We start from the raw sequence: 18,557 nt of genomic DNA, 5'->3' as shown, positions 1-18,557 counted from the left end.
AGCCTGCTGTGTGCTGGCGGTTATGCAGGACGGATGGGACTCGGTCCCACCCTGCAGGTGTTCACAGTCAGAGGTCAATAGTAAATGACAGTGCAAGTGACAGTACAATTATAGTGTGGACAGAGTCCTGTGGAAACATAGGGGCCCTTCTTAACGTAGTTATTGGTGTTTCATTCCGTCTCCCTCCCAGGAAGGGCCTTTCTCTGCAGGTCTTTTCGTTGGTGAGAGGCTCTGTTTAAGAAGCTAGCTCGCTGTTAGCTGCCCTTGGGGATGACAATTTGGATTATACTCAGGCATTTATTTACACTTACAGATTTCTTCCTCCTAGGCTTAGGAAGTTGGACTTGGGCAAGGCACCTCACCAGTCTGGGCTTTATTTTTCTCACTTATGAAAAAAAAAAACCGGCTCTTGGACCAGGCCAGTGTTTCTTGAACAGTGGTCTAGGGACCAGCTGCCTTAGATAGGCACCGTGTGCGGAGTCCTTGTGGGGTGGCTCCTCCCCCTTCATACACAGGTGCTTGGGAGTGGGTCTGGGAGGCTGCATTTAATAGGCACTCCAGCTGGTTCCTAGACATCTTAGAGTTTGGGGACACCTGTGCTACATGATTGCAACCTCTAATCCTTTCAACCCTAAACTCTCAGCCATAGATTTGTCCATAGGAACTGGAAATAGAAAATGTTAGCTTTCTCGACGGCTACCACCGAGTGCTCCGCCGTTTAGGGGTCCCGACCCTTGGCGGTTTGTTCTGCAGCAGGTCTTGAGATTCCTCCAGGAAGAAAAGCCTTGTTAACATGCATCTGAATGTGACTGTCAGAATCTGTTCATTACCACAAACAACCATCTCAGCTTTTCAGCTCTGGCTTTGGAGCGGTTGACTGGCTTCCTGTCCCCAGGCCTTCTCCCTGGACCTCCTGCATTCTGAGAAGGTCATTTGCATTGTCCCAACGTGAAGCCAGAGGTTCATCTTTCTTTCACGGGTGGCATGTCTACTTTGGTTCCTCTCAGATCATCTCTGTGAGGTTAGTAAGGAAGGTTCACAGTATTTTAAAAGCTCCTGCATGTGTTCTCATTTTTTGGTATTGTGTCTGAAAACACAGTTTTTAATGCTCAAAGTAGGTAAAGAAGGGCTTTATCTAGCTGCCTGGGAGTTGCTCCAGTTTCTTGTCTTTTCCCCTCAGAAGCCTCCTGGTGGCCCCTAAGACGCCACAGTGCTGGTGACTTTGAGAGGCTGTTTCCTAGGGATCACTCTCAGCTTGACCCCTTCACATCATTCAGGTGTGAATGAAACGGTCCTAGGTGAGGGCACTGTAATCTTGCCCATCATGAAAATGAACCTTGCCACCTAGTATTCTAGATCTTAAAAACTGACAACTTTTGGCCCTGGCTGGTTGGCTCAGTGGTAGAACGTCGGCCTGGCGTGCAGAAGTCCTGGGTTCGATTCCCGGCCAGGGCACACAGGAGAAGCGCCCATCTGCTTCTCCACCCCTCCCCCTCTCCTTCCTCTCTGTCTCTCTCTTCCCCTCCCGCAGCCGAGGCTCCATTGGAGCAAAGATGGCCCGGGCACTGGGGATGGCTCCTTGGCCTCTGCCCCAGGCGCTGGAGTGGCTCTGGTCAACGCCCCGGAGGGGCAGAGCATCGCCCCATGGTGGGCGTGCCGGGTGGATCCCGGTTGGGCACATGCGGGAATCTGTCTGACTGTCTCGCCCTGTTTCCAGCTTCAGAAAAGTACAAAAAAGCCCAAACAAACAAAAAAACCAACTTTCTCTGGATCTTGATTCCCTTCTGGTTCTGTTATTCTGTGTGGTGGTTTCCCTTGTCGAAATCAATCTATAAACATAGAATTCTACACTTGTAAATGCTGGTAAACCATCAACAGTACTCAGGTGGGAGACATCCAGAGCTGTCTTTCAACAGTGGAAATGGTAGATGTAGTTTTGCACCCAAGAAGGCAGGGTTGGGCGTGAGCCTTGTCTGTATTTCCCGGTGCCCTGGCCATCGTGGGTGCCCAAGGTGTGGCTGCTGGAAGCATGGGTTTTTAAAAAAATGATAATCATTAATTAAACTGATAAAGGCATGGCATTCAAAAATCTGATCAGTGTGAATTTGAATTTGCCCTTGGTTCTTCCTTAAGTTTAATTTTCATGGAAATGTCAATTAGATGCAGGATCAGTTGCAGTGCAGAATGGCAGAGAGGAGAAGAGACAGACACCGTTTGCATTTCTTTTTTTTTTTTTTTCATTTTTCTGAAGCTGGAAACAGGGAGAGACAGTCAGACAGACTCCCGCATGCGCCCGACCGGGATCCACCCGGCACGCCCACCGGGGGCGATGCTCTGCCCACCAGGGGGCGATGCTCTGCCCCTCCGGGGCATCGCCATGTTGCGACCAGAGCCACTCTAGCGCCTGGGGCAGAGGCCACAGAGCCATCCCCAGCGCCCGGGCCATCTTTGCTCCAATGGAGCCTTGGCTGCAGGAGGGGAAGAGAGAGACAGAGAGGAAAGCGCAGCGGAGGGGTGGAGAAGCAAATGGGCGCCTCTCCTGTGTGCCCTAGCCGGGAATCGAACCCGGGTCCTCCGCACGCTAGGCCGACGCTCTACCGCTGAGCCAACCGGCCAGGGCGACACCGTTTGCATTTCAAGAGCTTTGCTACATCTGTTAGTTATTATAAATATTTGCAAGTCATTTTGTTAGATGATCCCCAGAGATTGATTAACAAACCCTTCATTTTGTGTTCAGGGAAACTGAGGCATGGGAGTAAAGTAATGAGCCTAAGTTTACATAGCGAAGCTGTTGGCAGGCTAGTTGACCAGTAATCAGGAAGGATTTGTGGAGTACCTCCTGTCTACTGGTACACATAAATTAAAACTCATCTTTGCAAAAGCTGTTAAAGATAGTGGAGGTCACCTTGGAGTGTGTTGTTGTTTTGTGACATTTTTGTCATTTTGCTGTCACTTAGCTGTTATTTGGCTGTTTGGCTTTTACTGGTATCTCTCCAAGGACAGGGAGCTCACTATTTACTGAAGCAGATCACTTTCTTTTTTTTATTATTATTATTTTTTTGTATTTCTCTGAAGCTGGAAACGGGGAGAGACAGTCAGACAGACTCCCGCATGCGCGCGACCGGGATCCACCCGGCACGCCCACCAGGGGGCGACGCTCTGCCCCTCCGGGGCGTCGCTCTGCCGCGACCAGAGCCACCCTAGCGCCTGGGGCAGAGGCCAAGGAGCCATCCCCAGCGCCCGGGCCATCCCCGCTCCAATGGAGCCTAGGCTGCGAGAGGGGAAGAGAGAGACAGAGAGGAAGGAGGGGGGGGCGTGGAGAAGCAAATGGGCGCCTCTCCTATGTGTCCTGGCCGGGAATCGAACCCGGGTCCCCCGCACGCCAGGCCGACGATCCACCGCTGAGCCAACCGGCCAGGGCCGATCACTTTCTTTTTAAATGGTTCCAATTATTAGAATTCTTTAACATGTGATATAATCCACCTGTCTTACAATTTTCATCTTCAGGACCCGTGTCTCACTATATTTATACACCATGATTCATTCATTTGTTCATTTGTTCGTTCATTTATTCAAGTTTATGTGTTGAGTACCAACTATGTTCAGGAGGAATAAGAGAAAACAAGATAGAAAAGGTTTCTGCCTCCTGGAACTTAGGGCTTGATGTTTAAATAGTGGAAGGAGCATTGAATTAGATGTCAGAAAACCTGAGGACAACAAAAGAAATTTACTTGAAAAAAAAAGGGGGGTTTTATACCGCTTGCAAACTGTATGGACTTGGCTAAGAACACTTGAGTATCTGTTTTCTCTTCACTTTTTAGAGGACATTGTCTCACTGGATCTTCAAAGCAGTGAAAGTTCACTGGGGCAATGTACCCTGTAAAATGTTCATTGCTGTATGTTACTAAGAGTAGTGCTAGCTCTTGCCTCCAGAGTAGCAGTTCTCAAAATGCGGTCCCCAGATCAGCAGCAGCCCCTGGGAGCTTGCTAGGAATGTAGACTCCCCAGCAGCACCCCATAACTGCTAACTCAGGAACCCATGGGCGGGGCCTGAAAATTGTTTTCCAAAGGCTCCCGGTGACTCTGAAGCCTTCCAGGTTGGAGAATAACTGCTGTAGGTAGACTAGAGCACTTCTCAGTCTTGGCTGCACATTGGAGTCACCTGAGGGGTGTTTTAAACCTGTGCCTGTTGTGCCCTGACAAGTCACGAGAATCCGAGGGTGGGGCCTGTGTGGAAGCCTCTCGGGAGCCTCTGTGCAGCCAGGGCTGGAGGAACCGCGGCTGGGAGAGTGCGGAGCTCAGATGGGGGACTCTCTCGAGTTTGGTTTGAGTCTCGGCCCAGTCCCTTATCAGCGCTGTGGAATTTGGCTCGAGGTCTCTGGCCTCAGTATCCTTATCTGCATAAAGAGGATAAAAATGTCCCATCCCCCAGGGTTGTAATAGTCAATGAGATGTCATCTGCAGGATGAGTCCGGCATGTGGTAAGTGAAGGAGCACTGAGTTGGTGGAGGTATTTGAGGCTGTGGTGCTCATCTCTCCTCCCAGCCCTCTTTTCCCACGCTAAGAAGCCTCTTGAGCTCATCCTTCTGGGACCTGATTTCCAGCCCCTTCTTTTGGGAAACTCCATGACTCTCTTTAAAAGGCAGAGAGTCCTGCTTGACAATATCCATCAAAATTACAAATGTATCTGCTTTTCTTTCCTTATAATTCTAGTTCTTGAAATTTGTCTCATAGATATACCCACATGGGCAAGAAATGACGTTTGTTATTCCTTACAGCATTGCTGGTAGTGGCAGGAGACGGGTAAGCTCAGTGTTCAGCAGGTCAGCATCCATGCGGTTGAACTGTGCGCAGCTGCAGGAAGGAGTGAGGCTGCTCTTTGAGCACTGCTGAGGGACTCTGGAGGATCTATTTTGTGTGTGTGTGATAGACAGAGTCAGACAGAGGGACAGATAGGGACAGACTGCCAGGAAGGGAGAGAGATGAGAAGCATCAATTCTTCGTTGCGGCACCCTAGTTGTTCATTGATTGATTTCTCATATGTACCTTGACTGGGGGGCTACAGCAGACCAAGTGACCCCTTGCTCGAGCCAGGGACCTTGGGCTCAAGCTGGTGAGCTTTTGCTCAAACCAGATGAGCCCGCGCTCAAGCTGGCGACCTCAGGGTCTCGAACCGGGGTCTTCCGTGTCCCAGTCCGACGCTCTATCCACTGCGCCACCGCCTGGTCAGACTCTTTTTTTTTTTTTTAATCTGAAAAAAAGCAGAATGTGGAACTGCATATATGGTGTGCTGCCATTTGTGCAGAAAAAAGAGGAGAGGACAATATATGCTTATTTGCCTGTACATCCATACGGTACCTGTGGAAGGATACCAAGGAAATGGGTGACACTGTTTGCCTTTGAGGAGGAGACTGGGTGGAATAGGAACTTTTCACTATAACCACTGGGTGCCTTTTAAATCATGTGATTGTATCCTATTTAAGAAATTTATTTTAAAAAGTGTGGTGTCCTGAGCTGAATCCTTCAAAGTGGCCTGACTGCTGTGAGGTACAGTGGGAGTATTACCGTGTTTCTGGGTTTTGGACACTGTCCTACTTTTGATGCCATTTAAGATTGCATTACTCTTGGCCTGTGGGCTCTGATGAACCTTGTGGTCAGTGACAGTACTCAGCTCTGTTTCACGTGAATGGTTGCCAGGGCAGGTCTCATGGACTCGAGGAAGTTTAGAACTGCCCCCAGTCTGTACTTGCACAACCAGCTTTGTGTTTGGCCCAGAATTTAGGCTGTCTGGGTCATTTGCATCTTGATTTTGTCATCTATAGTATTAGCTCCTCTTCCCAGTTCGGAGCCATCTGGGGGTTTGATGAGTCTGCCTCCTGTGTCTCTCTTCAGTCAAGCCATTGTTTGGAAGACATTGGACAGGGTGTGGCGAAGAATCCAACATTGTGTCATGCTGTCGGCAACCTTTCTCTAGCTTGTCATTGTGCCATTAAAGACATCAGTGTGGGCAAATGGTTAATGTGTGCTATTCTGTGCCAGGCGCTGTGCTACCTCTAAAGGGCTAGATCAGGGGTCCCCAAACTTTTTTTACACAGGAGGCCATTTCACTGTCCTTCAGACCGTTGGAGGGCCAGACTATAAAAAAAACTATGAAAAAATGCACACTGCACATATCTTATTTTAAAGTAAAAAAAAACCAAAACGGGAACAAATACAATATTTAAAATAAAGAACAAGTAAATTTAAATCAACAAACTGACCAGTATTTCAATGGGAACTATGCTCCTCTCACTGACCACCAATGAAAGAGGTGCCCCTTCCGGAAGTGCGGCAGGGGCTGGATAAATGGCCTCAGGGGGCCGCAGGGGGCCCGTGGGCCGTAGTTTGGGGACTCTTGGGCTAGATAGTAAATCCTTTTCACTTTGTGGGTCAATCTCTGTTGTAATACTCACCGTGGCCCTGGTATGACCAACATAGCCATAGTCAACATGTAAAATATAACAGACACAGGTGGGGGGCTCGATGTGGCCTGTGAGCCGTACTGTGTAGAAAGACAGACTAGGAGCTCAGATTTGATAAGTGCTACTAGAGGGGTATGTACAAAGTTCAGTCATGGTCAAAGGAGGGAATGATGTACTGTATTTCCCCATGTATAAGATGCACCCTCTTATGAAAAATTTGGGGTCTAAAAACTGGGTGCATCTTACACAGTGGTTGTGGCATTTCAAATGCCATATGGAACTGAGGATGAGGCAATATATGAAGACAGTGATTCATCATCAGACACAGATGAGGACAAGCTATTGGTTGAGCTTTGACAATGATGAGGTGTTTTATGAATTTTATGATGAATAAAACTTGAGTTCAGTAACTTTATGTAAAACTTTTTATTTTTTGTTTTCAAATTTTGGGCCCCCAAAATTAAGGTGTGTCTTATACATGGGCACGTCTTATCCATGGGGAAATACGGGTACGTTCTGTGGCGGTGGTAGTTCAAATGGCTAATAGTCACATGCCAGTACAGACTGACTCTGTGTCCCTATCTTATCTGCACACGAATCACTGGAAGTTTTTCTGGTTGCTTTGCTGAAATCAAGATGCTTTCTTCTCTCTGACATTTCACCTGGTCTGCTAACTGGGTAATCATGACAAGAAACCACCGCTTACCCTCTGCCACGACTCGGTCATCGTGTCCCCACACTGCCTTCTCCCAATGTTTGCACCCTCTTCTAAATCCCCCCCGTACCATTTGTTTTAGAATTTTGCCAGGAGTCTCTTCATTTGTTGTTATCAGGGCTTATTGACTTGCAGATGGCAGGATTGCCCACTTTCCTCTTTTAAAATCGGAACATATCTCATGCTGTCAGACCCCTTCCTCCTCTGTGCGATATTTGAGGTTGATCAATCACAACGTTCTAAGAGACGTTTATAATCAGTTAAATATTCCTGAAAGAATGAGATGTTGTCTAGAGAAAATTTGGAACGACACCAGGAAGTAGAAGGAATGCTATAACTCATCGGTCGTGGTGCGCCTCTCCAACTCGGCCCCTGTAACATTTTGGTGTCGTTTCTGCCAACTATGTGGAAAATAATCTAAGTTTACAGTCTTGACTGCTTTGGAAGGTCTGTGGTCTTTAAGGGGAGCCTGGTGTTTAGACTAATTAGCAAAGTTGGAGAGGAGCATGATTCCTGTTTGTTCAGAGGATAGAAGACACAGAGGGCAAACGAGGTCTGTTTCACCTGGGTGAGGAGATGGCTCGGAAAGGGTGCCTAGAACAGGTGACCCTTGATAATCGAGCAGAAGTTGTAGTTGAAGGAATGGAAAACAGTTGTATATAAGCTACAGTCACAACTGTGTGCTAAATGTGTCTGAAAAAAAAATCGGCAAGGAAATGTCCCCAAATAATGCTGTGGTAGGAATGTTGGTGAATGTGGTTTTATTTTCTCTGGTTTTCTAAATGGGAGTCTATTGCTTCTTGTTAGTATTTTTCTTAACACCACAGACATGGGCCCCGGCCGGCCGGCAGTGACTCAGGGTTGCAGAGCCTGGCTGCAGGTTTGCTGCAGAGCCAGGAGCTCGGAGCCAGGCCGGCAGTGCCCATGCGCTCCTGGCATTGCCATCAGTGGTACCTGAGGACAAAGTAGAGAAGCTAATAATGATTTGATAGCCCAGATCTCTGAAACTGGTCGAATGTTATCTTTGAAATCTGAAAGTTCTAGACAAATCTTGGATGTAACTTGAATAAAACGGTACAGATTGCTTCTTTGCAACCCAGTCCGATCGGGCCAGACCTTGCTTCTCTGTGCTGCTCACTTTCAGAATGTCCGAGTGCCGAAACTTGAGCTAATGCTTTGAGGGGAAAGTGACTTTACTGAGTGCAGAGAGAAAGGATGTACATGCAGATCTCTTCCTTCCGCCTTCCCTCACTTAAATCATGAAAAACAAACAGGTATTTTATAGCCACCACGCCCCCTGGTATTTCTGGCATACAGATTTCCCACCCTGGGCATTTACCTCCACCACCGCATCCACACACAGAATGGAGGGGCATCCGGAGTTGGGAAGGGGCTGGCCTCGTGTGCCGCAGGCAGTGACTCCTGTCTGTCTTCACCACAGGGAAGAGGAGAGTCGTTGGTTGGATTGTTCTGAATCTAGATTTTGGCTTTATCTCTTACTTGCTGTAAAACTTCAGGCACAGTCCTTGAGCTCATCTTTTCCCCTCCATTAAATTGGGATGATGAAATTGACCTCACAGTTCTAAGGATTGAACCGGATAATGTACAGAAGCACCAACCTAATGCCTGACCCATGAACAGGTGCTCAATACATCGTGTGGCTGCCCTTCATTTTTTTTTTTTTTTTTTTTACAAAGACAGAGAGTCAGAGAGAGGGATACACAGGGACAGACAGATAGAAACAGAGAGATGAGAAGCATCAATAGTTTTTCGTTGCGCGTTGCAACACCTTAGTTGTTCATTGATTGCTTTCTCATATGTGCCTTGACCGTGGGCCTTCAGCAGACCGAGTAACCCCTTGCTCAAGCCAGTGACCTTGGGTCCAAGCTGGTGAGCTTTTGCTCAAACCAGATGAGCCCACGCTCAAGCTGGCAACCTTGGGGTCTCGAACCTGAGTCTTCCTTATCCCAGTCTGACGCTCTATCCACTGTGCCACCGCCTGGTCAGGCTGCCCTTCATTATTACTACTTGACTCATAGTGCCAGCCTTTTTTTTTTTTTTTTTTTTTTACTGAGGGAGGGACAGACAGACAGAGACAGACAAACAGTAACAAAGGGAAAAAGATTAGAAGCATCACTTCTTTGTTGTGGCATCTTAGTTGTTCACTGATTGCATTCTCATATGTGCCTTGACAGGGGGCTACAGCAGAGCGAGTGACCCCTTGCTCAAGCTGGTGAAATTTGGGCTCAAGCCAGAGACCATGGAGTCATGTCTATGATCCTGCACTCAAGCTGGATGAACCTGCACTCAAGCTGGCAACCTAGGGGTTTTGAACCTGGGTCCTCAGCATCCCAGGCCGAAGCTCTATTCACTACGCCACCGTTTGGTCAGGCCATTGTGCCAGCCTTACACATCGGCTCGTGTGTGTCCCATATGTGATCATGCAGGAAGAACTCTTGTGTTGTATTCATTGTCAGTACTTTGCACTCATGATTCTGAATATTGACATGAAGTTGGTGGGGTGTGGGTCATTGGCGGGAGTTACGGTCCAACTACATAAAATAACATTTGGTGAAATTTCACTTCCAAAATTGTTTTCCACAAAAGGCTTAAAAAAAATTTTTTTTCCATTGATTTGAGAGAGAGACAGAGAGAATAGAGGAGAGAGGGAAAGGGGGAGAGAGAGAGAAGGAGAGGGAAGTATCAACTCATTTCCATTTGGTTATGCACTCAATGTTGTTTCTCTTGGGTGTCCTGATTGGAGATCGAACACATGGCCTCAGTGTGCTGGGATGACATTCTATCCACCGAGCCACCTGGCCGGGGCCCACAAAAGCACTCTGTACAACAGGGGTCCCCAAACTTTTTATGCAGGGGGCCAGTTCACTGTTCCTCAGACCATTGAAGGGCCGGACTATAAAAAAAACTATGGCCCTGGCCAGTTGGCTCAGCGGTAGAGCGTCAGCCTGGCGTGCGGGGGACCCGGGTTCGATTCCCGGCCAAGGCACACAGGAGAAGCGCCCATTTGCTTCTCCACCCCCCCCTCCTTCCTCTCTGTCTTTCTCTTCCCCTCCCACAGCCAAGGCTCCATTGGAGCAAAGATGGCCCGGGCGCTGGGGATGGCTCCTTGGCCTCTGCCCCAGGCGCTAGAGTGGCTCTGGTCGCGGCAGAGCGATGCCCAGGAGGGGCAGAGCATTGCCCCCTGGTGGGCAGAGCATCGCCCCTGGTGGGCGTGCCGGGTGGATCTCGGTCGGGCGCATGCGAGAGTCTGTCTGACTGTCTCTCCCCGTTTCCAGCTTCAGAAACAAACAAACAAACAAACAAACAAACAAAAAACTATGAACAAATCCCTATGCACACTGCACATATGTTATTTTAAAGTAAAAAAAACCAAAATGGGAACAAATACAATATTTAAAATAAAGAACAAGTAAATTTAAATCATCAAACTGACCAGTATTTCAATGGGAACTATGCTCTTTTCACTGACCACCAAGGAAAGAGGTGCCCCTTCAGGAAGTGCAGTGGGGGCGGATAAATGGCCTCAGGGGGCCGCATGTGGCCCGCGGGCCATAGTTTGGGGACCCCTGCTCTACAAGATCCCTGAAGGGCAGACTTTGTGAAATGTACACAGTCAGGTGCTGTGTACAGTTGCTTTATGTTGATGAAAGCTGTGTTAAACTAGGAAACATGAACTGGGTTAAGTACTGGCTGAAGAAGTGTGGTGATTGACTAGAAAAACAAAAGGGGAATAATTAGCAACAGGGAAAAAGAAAAGAGGGAAGGAGGCTTCTCCGGGTCGGTTCTCGAGACCATATAAAGCTTTCTTACCCCTCCTGCCTCTTAGCTGTGAGCACCCTGGGACCTGGCTCTGAGCGTTAGGAGGGCCTGGACAACTTGTCTGCTTGAAGCTGGCGATGTGACTTAATCCCTGCTTCAGGACAGCCCCAGTTTTCACTTTTCTACTACTCTGAGGCCAGATAAAGATATAATTAGGGGAGGAAGCTCTGTCCTCAATCAGGAAGGCCTGGAGGGTAGAAAGATTGGATCAGCAGCCCCCAAAGGAAGGGTGATGTAAGAGTTAGTCTCCATTGTCTGCCTCTTGAGATGGAAAAAGTCGACTGTGAATTAGGCCTGCCCCGCGTCCTGTTACATGGAGCACTGAGCTCTCTGGGTGTGCTGTTCCCCTCTGCCTGCCTTTAAATATCAGCTGAATCCGAAGGCATGTGTGGCCTTCAGTGTTTTTCCGCCATTCCTAACCTGTCACAGCTGTTGGGGAACTGGGAAGACAAGGGTCAGGCAAAAGGGGGACCTTAGCTTTGAGGTGTGGTGCACAGTAGCTGTTTAATAAACACTGTCTCATCATCCAGTGCAGAGCCCATCTGTGGCAATTACATCAAATTCAGGGCATGGAAAGAACTGGAACCATTGTTTGTGTTTGTCTTTTTTTTTTTTTTTTGACAGAGAGAGGAACAGATAGGGACAGACAGGAAAGGAGAGAGATAAAAAGCATCAATTCTTCGTTGCAGCACCTTAGTTGTTCATTGATTGCTTTCTCATCTGTGCCTTGACCGGGGGTGGGGGTGTGGGGGGGTGTGGCTACAGCAGAGCAAATGACCCCTTGCTTAAGCCAGTGACCTTGGGCTCCAGCTTACGACCTTGGATTCATGTCTATGATCCTGCACTCAAGCCGGCAACCTCGGGGTCTCGAACCTGGGTCCTCTGCGTCCCAGTACGTTGCTTTATCCACTGCACCACCGCCTGGTCAGGCTGTTTGTCATTTTACTATCTGAGCAGTAGGGTATGTGCAATTCAGGGTATTCAAGTTTATATATAAAAACTACTTAAATATCTTTTTGTAGAAATGTCCATGAGTAAAAGTCTCCTGGTCTTGGTTTAGCTGCCTACTACCCTTTCCCCTAATTCAGGGGTCTCAAACTCGCGGGCCGCATGCGGCCCGCCGAACAATTTTGTGCGGCCCACAGACTAATCCACGAAGTTCAAAATATGCCCTAATTTGTAGAACCGTAGCTTTATATCATATAGGTTAGACCAGGGGTAGTCAGCCTTTTTATACCTACCACCCACTTTTGTATCTCTGTTAGTAGTAACATTTTCTAACCGCCCACCGGTTCCACAGTAATGGTGATTTATAAAGTAGGGAAGTAACTTTACTTTATAAAACTTATAAAGCAGAGTTATAGCAAGTTAAAGCATATAATAATAATTACTTACCAAGTACTTTATGTTGAATTTTCACTAAGTTTGGCAGAATAAATCTTTATAAAACAACTTACTATAGTTAAATCTATCTTTTTATTTATACTTTGGTTGCTCTGCTACCGCCCACCATGAAAGCTGGAACACCCACTAGTGGGCGGTAGGGACCAGGTTGACTACCACTGGGTTAGATCCATTCTCAGCCTTGCTGTGGTCTTTTTTTTTTTTTTTTTTCCCATTTTTCTGAAGCTGGAAACAGGGAGAGACAGTCAGACAGACTCCCGCATGCGCCCGACCGGGATCCACCCGGCACGCCCACCAGGGGGCGATGCTCTGCCCATCCTGGGCGTCGCCATGTTGCGACCAGAGCCACTCTAGCGCCTGAGGCAGAGGCCACAGAGCCATCCCCAGCGCCCGGGCCATCTTGGCTCCAATGGAGCCTTGGCTGCGGGAGGGGAAGAGAGAGACAGAGAGGAAAGCGCGGCGGAGGGGTGGAGAAGCAAATGGGCGCTTCTCCTGTGTGCCCTGGCCGGGAATCGAACCCGGGACTTCTGCGCGCCAGGCGACGCTCTACCACTGAGCCAACTGGCCAGGGCAAGCCTTTCCTCTTTTGCAGGAGACTGACCGGGTGCTGACGCAGGACAGTTAGCTTGGTAGGGTTGTTATGTCTTTGCTGCTCAGGGAGGAGTAGCAGACCTCCCTGCCTTGAGCAGCCTTGGTAAGTAGTAGGACCAGGGGAGAGAGCGAGGCTCCTGAGGCAAGGAGGGGAGTGGCTTGATATCGGGCTTCTCCTTTAACACCTCCTCTTCCTCTCGTTAGTTTTTCTTCTCTTCCTGCTCTGTTTCCCTTGTTTCTCCCTACTTTACTGCCCCTGTAAGTTGCTAGACCTAGTGCATCTAGGCTTGTGGTAAAGAAAGGGGTGCTACTTCCTCTCCTCATAGTTCAGGCTTTATTTTAATGCGCATTTTACAAAATGGCTTTGGGCATGTCCCCCATGCCTTGCCATGCGTGCAAAAGTCAGCATGGGTTTTACAAGGAGAGTGATGACTCAGGCATCAGCAACCTTCCCCAAAGTGGATGTCAGCTCTTTGTGACTCCTACTCTGGTGCTGGGGTGATGTGCTCACTCCTGGCGTGGACTGGCCGGAGGCGGGGACTTTTGCGGGGCTGGAGCGCTGCTGAGGCCTGGCCAGCCCCGTCTCCTTGGCTCCTGCCATGACATTGCTGACTCTGCTGTTTGGCTAGTAAGTTTTGACTCCTGAAGTGTCCTTTGTATTGGCCATTTAGTCTGTGCTGTTCACAGCCTTTTCATCATAGGAATTACAATGTGAGCATTTTTGACCTTGTAAGGCTTTGTAGAAGAGACTGTGGAGCCCAGATCACTCCGTGCAGCAGTGCAGAGGCCAGCGCTCTGGAGAGACTCTTTCTTGGACGAATGACCCTGACGCTCTGAAGGCCGTTCCTGTGGTTGGTCTAGGGTTGTGCGGAACTCACCCCGCAGGGAGCTGGTGCCCCGTAGGAGACTGCTGCAGGGCACGAGCCCAGGGGAAACTTAGGGGTAGACAGCTGCTTTTTCACAGCAAATGGGATTTTTTTCCATTTCCTGCTGCAGGAAGGGAGGTTCAGGTTTAATTAAATGTATGGTAAACAGTCTCATTTCCCTAGTTGCTTATCCTTGGTTCACTCCAAGCCTGTTTCAGGGAGTCTAGTAGAAAGGCCAGCAGCTCTGCCGTCCCTCCCCTCCCTCCCTGCCAGAGAGCTCAGTCTCGGCAGTCCCCCCTTTGGGTGAGGGGAGCTGCACAGCCACGTAGTGGGGTCCAGGTGAGGACCAGGCAGATGTGAGTTAGTGATAGGTTTTGACGGGCAGGTGATTTTATGTGCTCAGTAGCCCTGGGTCTCCTTTCTTTTTATTATTTTTTTTTTCTTTTTTTTTTTTTTTTTTTCATTTTTTCATTTTTCTGAAGCTGGAAACGGGGAGAGACAGTCAGACAGACTCCCGCATGCGCCCGACCGGGATCCACCCGGCACGCCCACCAGGGGGCGACGCTCTGCTCACCAGGGGGCGATGCTCTGCCCATCCTGGGCGTCGCCATGTTGCGACCAGAGCCACTCTAGCGCCTGGGGCAGAGGCCACAGAGCCATCCCCAGCGCCCGGGCCATCTCTGCTCCAATGGAGCCTTGGCTGCGGGAGGGGAAGAGAGAGACAGAGAGGAAAGCGCGGCGGAGGGGTGGAAAAGCAAATGGGCGCTTCTCCTGTGTGCCCTGGCCGGGAATCGAACCCGGGTCCTCCGCACGCTAGGCCGACGCTCTACCGCTGAGCCAACCGGCCAGGGCCTCTCCTTTCTTAATGGCCATCTGGTCTACTCTTTCACATTACTGGGGAGGAAGCCATCCTGGGCCCAGGGAAGTAAAATGACTTACTCTGGATCACATAGTAGTGGAAGCACCTGGACTAGAACCCTCTCACCCCTGCATTGGCTCATCGAGGCCTGTGCCTCCTTCACACTCTGGGGAAGCTTATACCCCGTAGGGAGGTAGTTGAGGCTAAGAGTGCACACACTGTGCAATGTGGCTAATCTGGGTTCCAGTTCTTGCTCTGCTTACGAACTATGTGATCATCAGTGTGTTTCTAATTTCCCGAGTCTTTGTTTTCTCATATGTAGAATGGGAACCATACCTACATCATTGGGTTTTGAGGGTGGGCCTGGCGACAGGTACAGACAGACACCCAGTAAAATGCAGCTAGCAGTAGCATTTTCCACGACTTGCTTCAGAGTTCTAGCTGGGGTGAGGTTGCAGTCTTCCCTCCTCTTTAACTGATCCTGAGGCAGGGAGAACTGCAGATTCCAAACCTGCCAGGACTCCTGCACCATCGTTACCTCATTCCACACCGGCCCTGTGAGCAGACTGAGGCTGGCAGGATGTGTGCCCGTCGGAAAAAGATGCCTGTGGATTTAATAACTTGTGGTTCTAATACTCAGCTTTTTTTTCTTCTTTATTTTTCTTCTGAAGCTGGAAACAGGGAGAGACAGTCAGACAGACTCCCGCATGCGCCCGACCAGGATCCACCCGGCACGCCCACCAGGGGCGACGCTCTGCCCACCAGGGGGCGATGCTCTGCCCCTCCAGGGCGTCGCTCTGCCGTGACCAGAGCCACTCTAGCGCCTGGGGCAGAGGCCAAGGAGCCATCCCCAGCGCCTGGGCCATCTTTGCTCCAATGGAGCCTTGGCTGCGGGAGGGGATGGGGTGGGGGTGGAGAAGCAAATGGGTGCCTCTCCTATGTGCCCTGGCCGGGAATCGAACCCGGGTCCCCCGCACGCCAGGCCGACGCTCTACCACTGAGCCAACCGGCCAGGGCCTATTACTCAGCTTTTATGGGCCAAGGGATATGGCTGAGGAGGATTGATTTTATGGGGGCATAGAGAGTTGTATGCTTGCCTAGGCAGCCCTGAGTCACAGACCTTGACTTAGGAGTTATCTATACATATGCACCGCCAGCGGCACACACCTCTTCTTCCCAGTACTGATCCCTGCCCAGCTGCCCTGGTGTGACTCAGTCTGAAAACATCTGAGTGCCTACTGTGTTCCAGGCGCAGGGCAAAGTATCAGGAAAAGACCTGGTGAGCAGAACCAGACCTGGGCCTTGATTGCATAGAACTTACGGAGTTGTGGGGAACACGGACTAAGCTTTAAGGGTTAAATTATAATCATTGTAAGGCTGTGAATAGGAAGGACTGGGGGCCATTGGAGCATACACTAAAGAGATCTGACGGAGTCTGGGAGGACAATGAAGGTCCCCAAAGTGTTGAGCTGAGAGTTGAAAGAAGGCCAAAGGGGAGGGGGACAGGTGACCTTTTGTGCCACCCTGTAAGCCTACCACCCTCCCTCTTTTTCCTTGGTCTTTTAGGAGGTAGTTAATCCTTCTATAGTCAATCCTGTTATAATTTCAAATGTTTGCTTTATTAATTGCGTAGTTTTCAGGGCAAAAATATAGCACGATGTCTATTTTTTGAGTTAAACAGCGTAAGCTGTAGCCTTTTGTTGAATGTCTACCGTGTGGCAGGCACTGTATGTAAATTGTCATTTAATCCTCTCAACAACCCTGCAAGGTATTGTCCTTTCCAGATGAAAAAACCGAGGGTCAGAAAGGCTAAGGGACTTGGTCGTTGTCTCGTTGGTTAATGATGGGGAAGCTGGCATTTGAACCTTTTGGCTCACAGCCAGACCCACCAGTGCCTGTCTGCCTCTCCCTCTTACAGATGGGCTCGAGGTGACTTGATCTGGGAGCGACCCACCGGCTCCATGGAGTGTCCATTGGAAAGTGCAGTCTGAGTTCCAGCCTTTCAACTTGTAAATGAACTGTTGGCACAGGACCCATTTATCAGTTGAGGATTGTTGTCTGTGTCATGTCATCATGGAATCTAAGTGGATCTGTCTTGTCGTGGTTTTAAAATTGCTTTTTCAGTTCAAATCCAGAATTATTGGAGGATGGCCTTAGATATAGTCACTTGAGGTGAGTGACAATGGGCCAGATAAGGGATGTCAGTTTCTGCTGCCAAAAGTATCCCCCTGCGCCACGGGGAAAAGAAATTGGTGTGATCTGGTGACTTCATTACTCAGATTAAGTCCCAGTGACACCCCTATGGCTTGTCAGTGAATGGGCTCTGGGTGGGGTTCACGTGTGTCAGTCACTTCATCTCTCTGAGTCTCAGTCTCCTTTCCTGCAAAATGGGATAATAATGTTGCTTTATCTACCTCAGCATTGCTATGAGATTCGAATGAATTATTTAGAGGACTTTAGGATTAGAAGAGGGTATCCCTAAGATACTGTGCAGTATGTCCATAAAGTCATGGTGCACTTTTGACCAGTCACAGGAAAGCAACAAAAGACGATAGAAATGTGAAATCTGCACCAAATAAAAGGAAAACCCTCCCAGTTTCTGTAGGATGATGTGGCAGCATGTGCGCATGCACAGGTGATGACATAACACCGTGCATACAGCGGAGCAGCCCACGGCCATGCCAGTCGACATGTGGATGGTACAGAGGAAAGTTCAGTGTGTTCTGTGGCTCGATAAATTCGAATCCGTGGCCCTGGCCGGTTGGCTCAGTGGTAGAGCGTCGGCCTGGCGTGCAGGAGTCCCAGGTTCGATTCCCGGCCAGGGCACACAGGAGAGGCGCCCATCTGCTTCTCCACCCCTCCCCCTCTCCTTCCTCTCTGTCTCTCTCTTCCCCTCCCGCAGCCGAGGCTCCATTGGAGCAAAGATGGCCCGGGCGCTGGGGATGGTTCCTTGGCCTCTGCCCCAGGTGCTATAGTGGCTCTGGTTGCGACAGGGTGATGCCCCGGAGGGGCAGAGCATCGCCCCCTGGTGGGCAGAGCGTCGCCCCTGGTGGGCGTGCCGTGTGGATCCCGGTCGGGCGCATGCTGGAGTCTGTCTGACTGTCTCTCCCCGTTTCCAGCTTTGGAAAAAAAAAAAAAAATTCGAATCCGTGACCAAAGTGCAACATGAATACCGGCGTGTTTATAACAAAGAGCCACCACATAGGAATAACATTACTCGGTGGGATAAGCAGTTGAAGGAAACTGGCAGTTTGGTGGAGAAACCCCGTTCTGGTAGGCCATCAGTCAGTGACGAGTCTGTAGAGGCTATACAGGATAGCTACCTAAGGAGTCCTAAAAAATCTGTGCGTGAGCCCACATCGAACTACACTGAATAGGTACGAAACTGGGAGAGTTTTCCTTTTATTTGGTGCAGATTTCACATTTCTATCGTCTTTTGTTGCTTTCCTGTGACTGGTCAAAAGTGCACCATGACTTTACAGACACACTGTATTCAAAGTGCTTCATAGGCCTATGAAAATAGATACCTCTTTTGTTGATTTACCATTATGATTCATATTATTGATAGTGTTTACACACTGGTTCTCAAACTTTGGTTGCATCAGAAGGACTTGGAAGGCTCATTAAGCCACAGATTGCTAGGCCCCTCCTCCAGAACCTGATTCAGTAGCTCTAGAGGGGGACCAGAGAATTTGTATTTCTAACAAGTTCCCATGTGATACAGCTGCTGGGCTGGGGACTGCCCTTTGAGAACTGCCACACACTGCTTAGATCTGCAGCCGGTTAGCCCTGCACCGCCTCAGGCCTGGAGGGTGACGAGT

General features: G+C 49.3%; 1 protein-coding gene across 49 annotated transcripts in view; it reads left to right on the top strand.

Moving 5' to 3' along the window:
• SORBS1 (sorbin and SH3 domain containing 1) overlaps window positions 1-18,557 on the top strand; it is a 263,566-nt gene that overhangs the window by 33,118 nt on the left and 211,891 nt on the right. For 2 of the 49 annotated variants that reach the window (XM_066238982.1, XM_066238985.1), the window contains exon 1: window positions 4,305-4,481. The exons of the other annotated variants lie outside the window; for them this stretch is intronic. The gene's annotated coding sequence lies outside the window, so the exon portion shown is untranslated. Of the gene's footprint in view, window positions 1-4,304; window positions 4,482-18,557 lie in introns of those variants that run through there. 49 annotated transcript variants of the gene reach the window in all.

This window comes from Saccopteryx bilineata, chromosome 7 (genome assembly GCF_036850765.1).
Source record: "Saccopteryx bilineata isolate mSacBil1 chromosome 7, mSacBil1_pri_phased_curated, whole genome shotgun sequence".
NCBI classification, from domain to species: domain Eukaryota; kingdom Metazoa; phylum Chordata; class Mammalia; order Chiroptera; family Emballonuridae; genus Saccopteryx; species Saccopteryx bilineata.
This window is presented reverse-complemented; position numbering and strand designations above follow the sequence as displayed.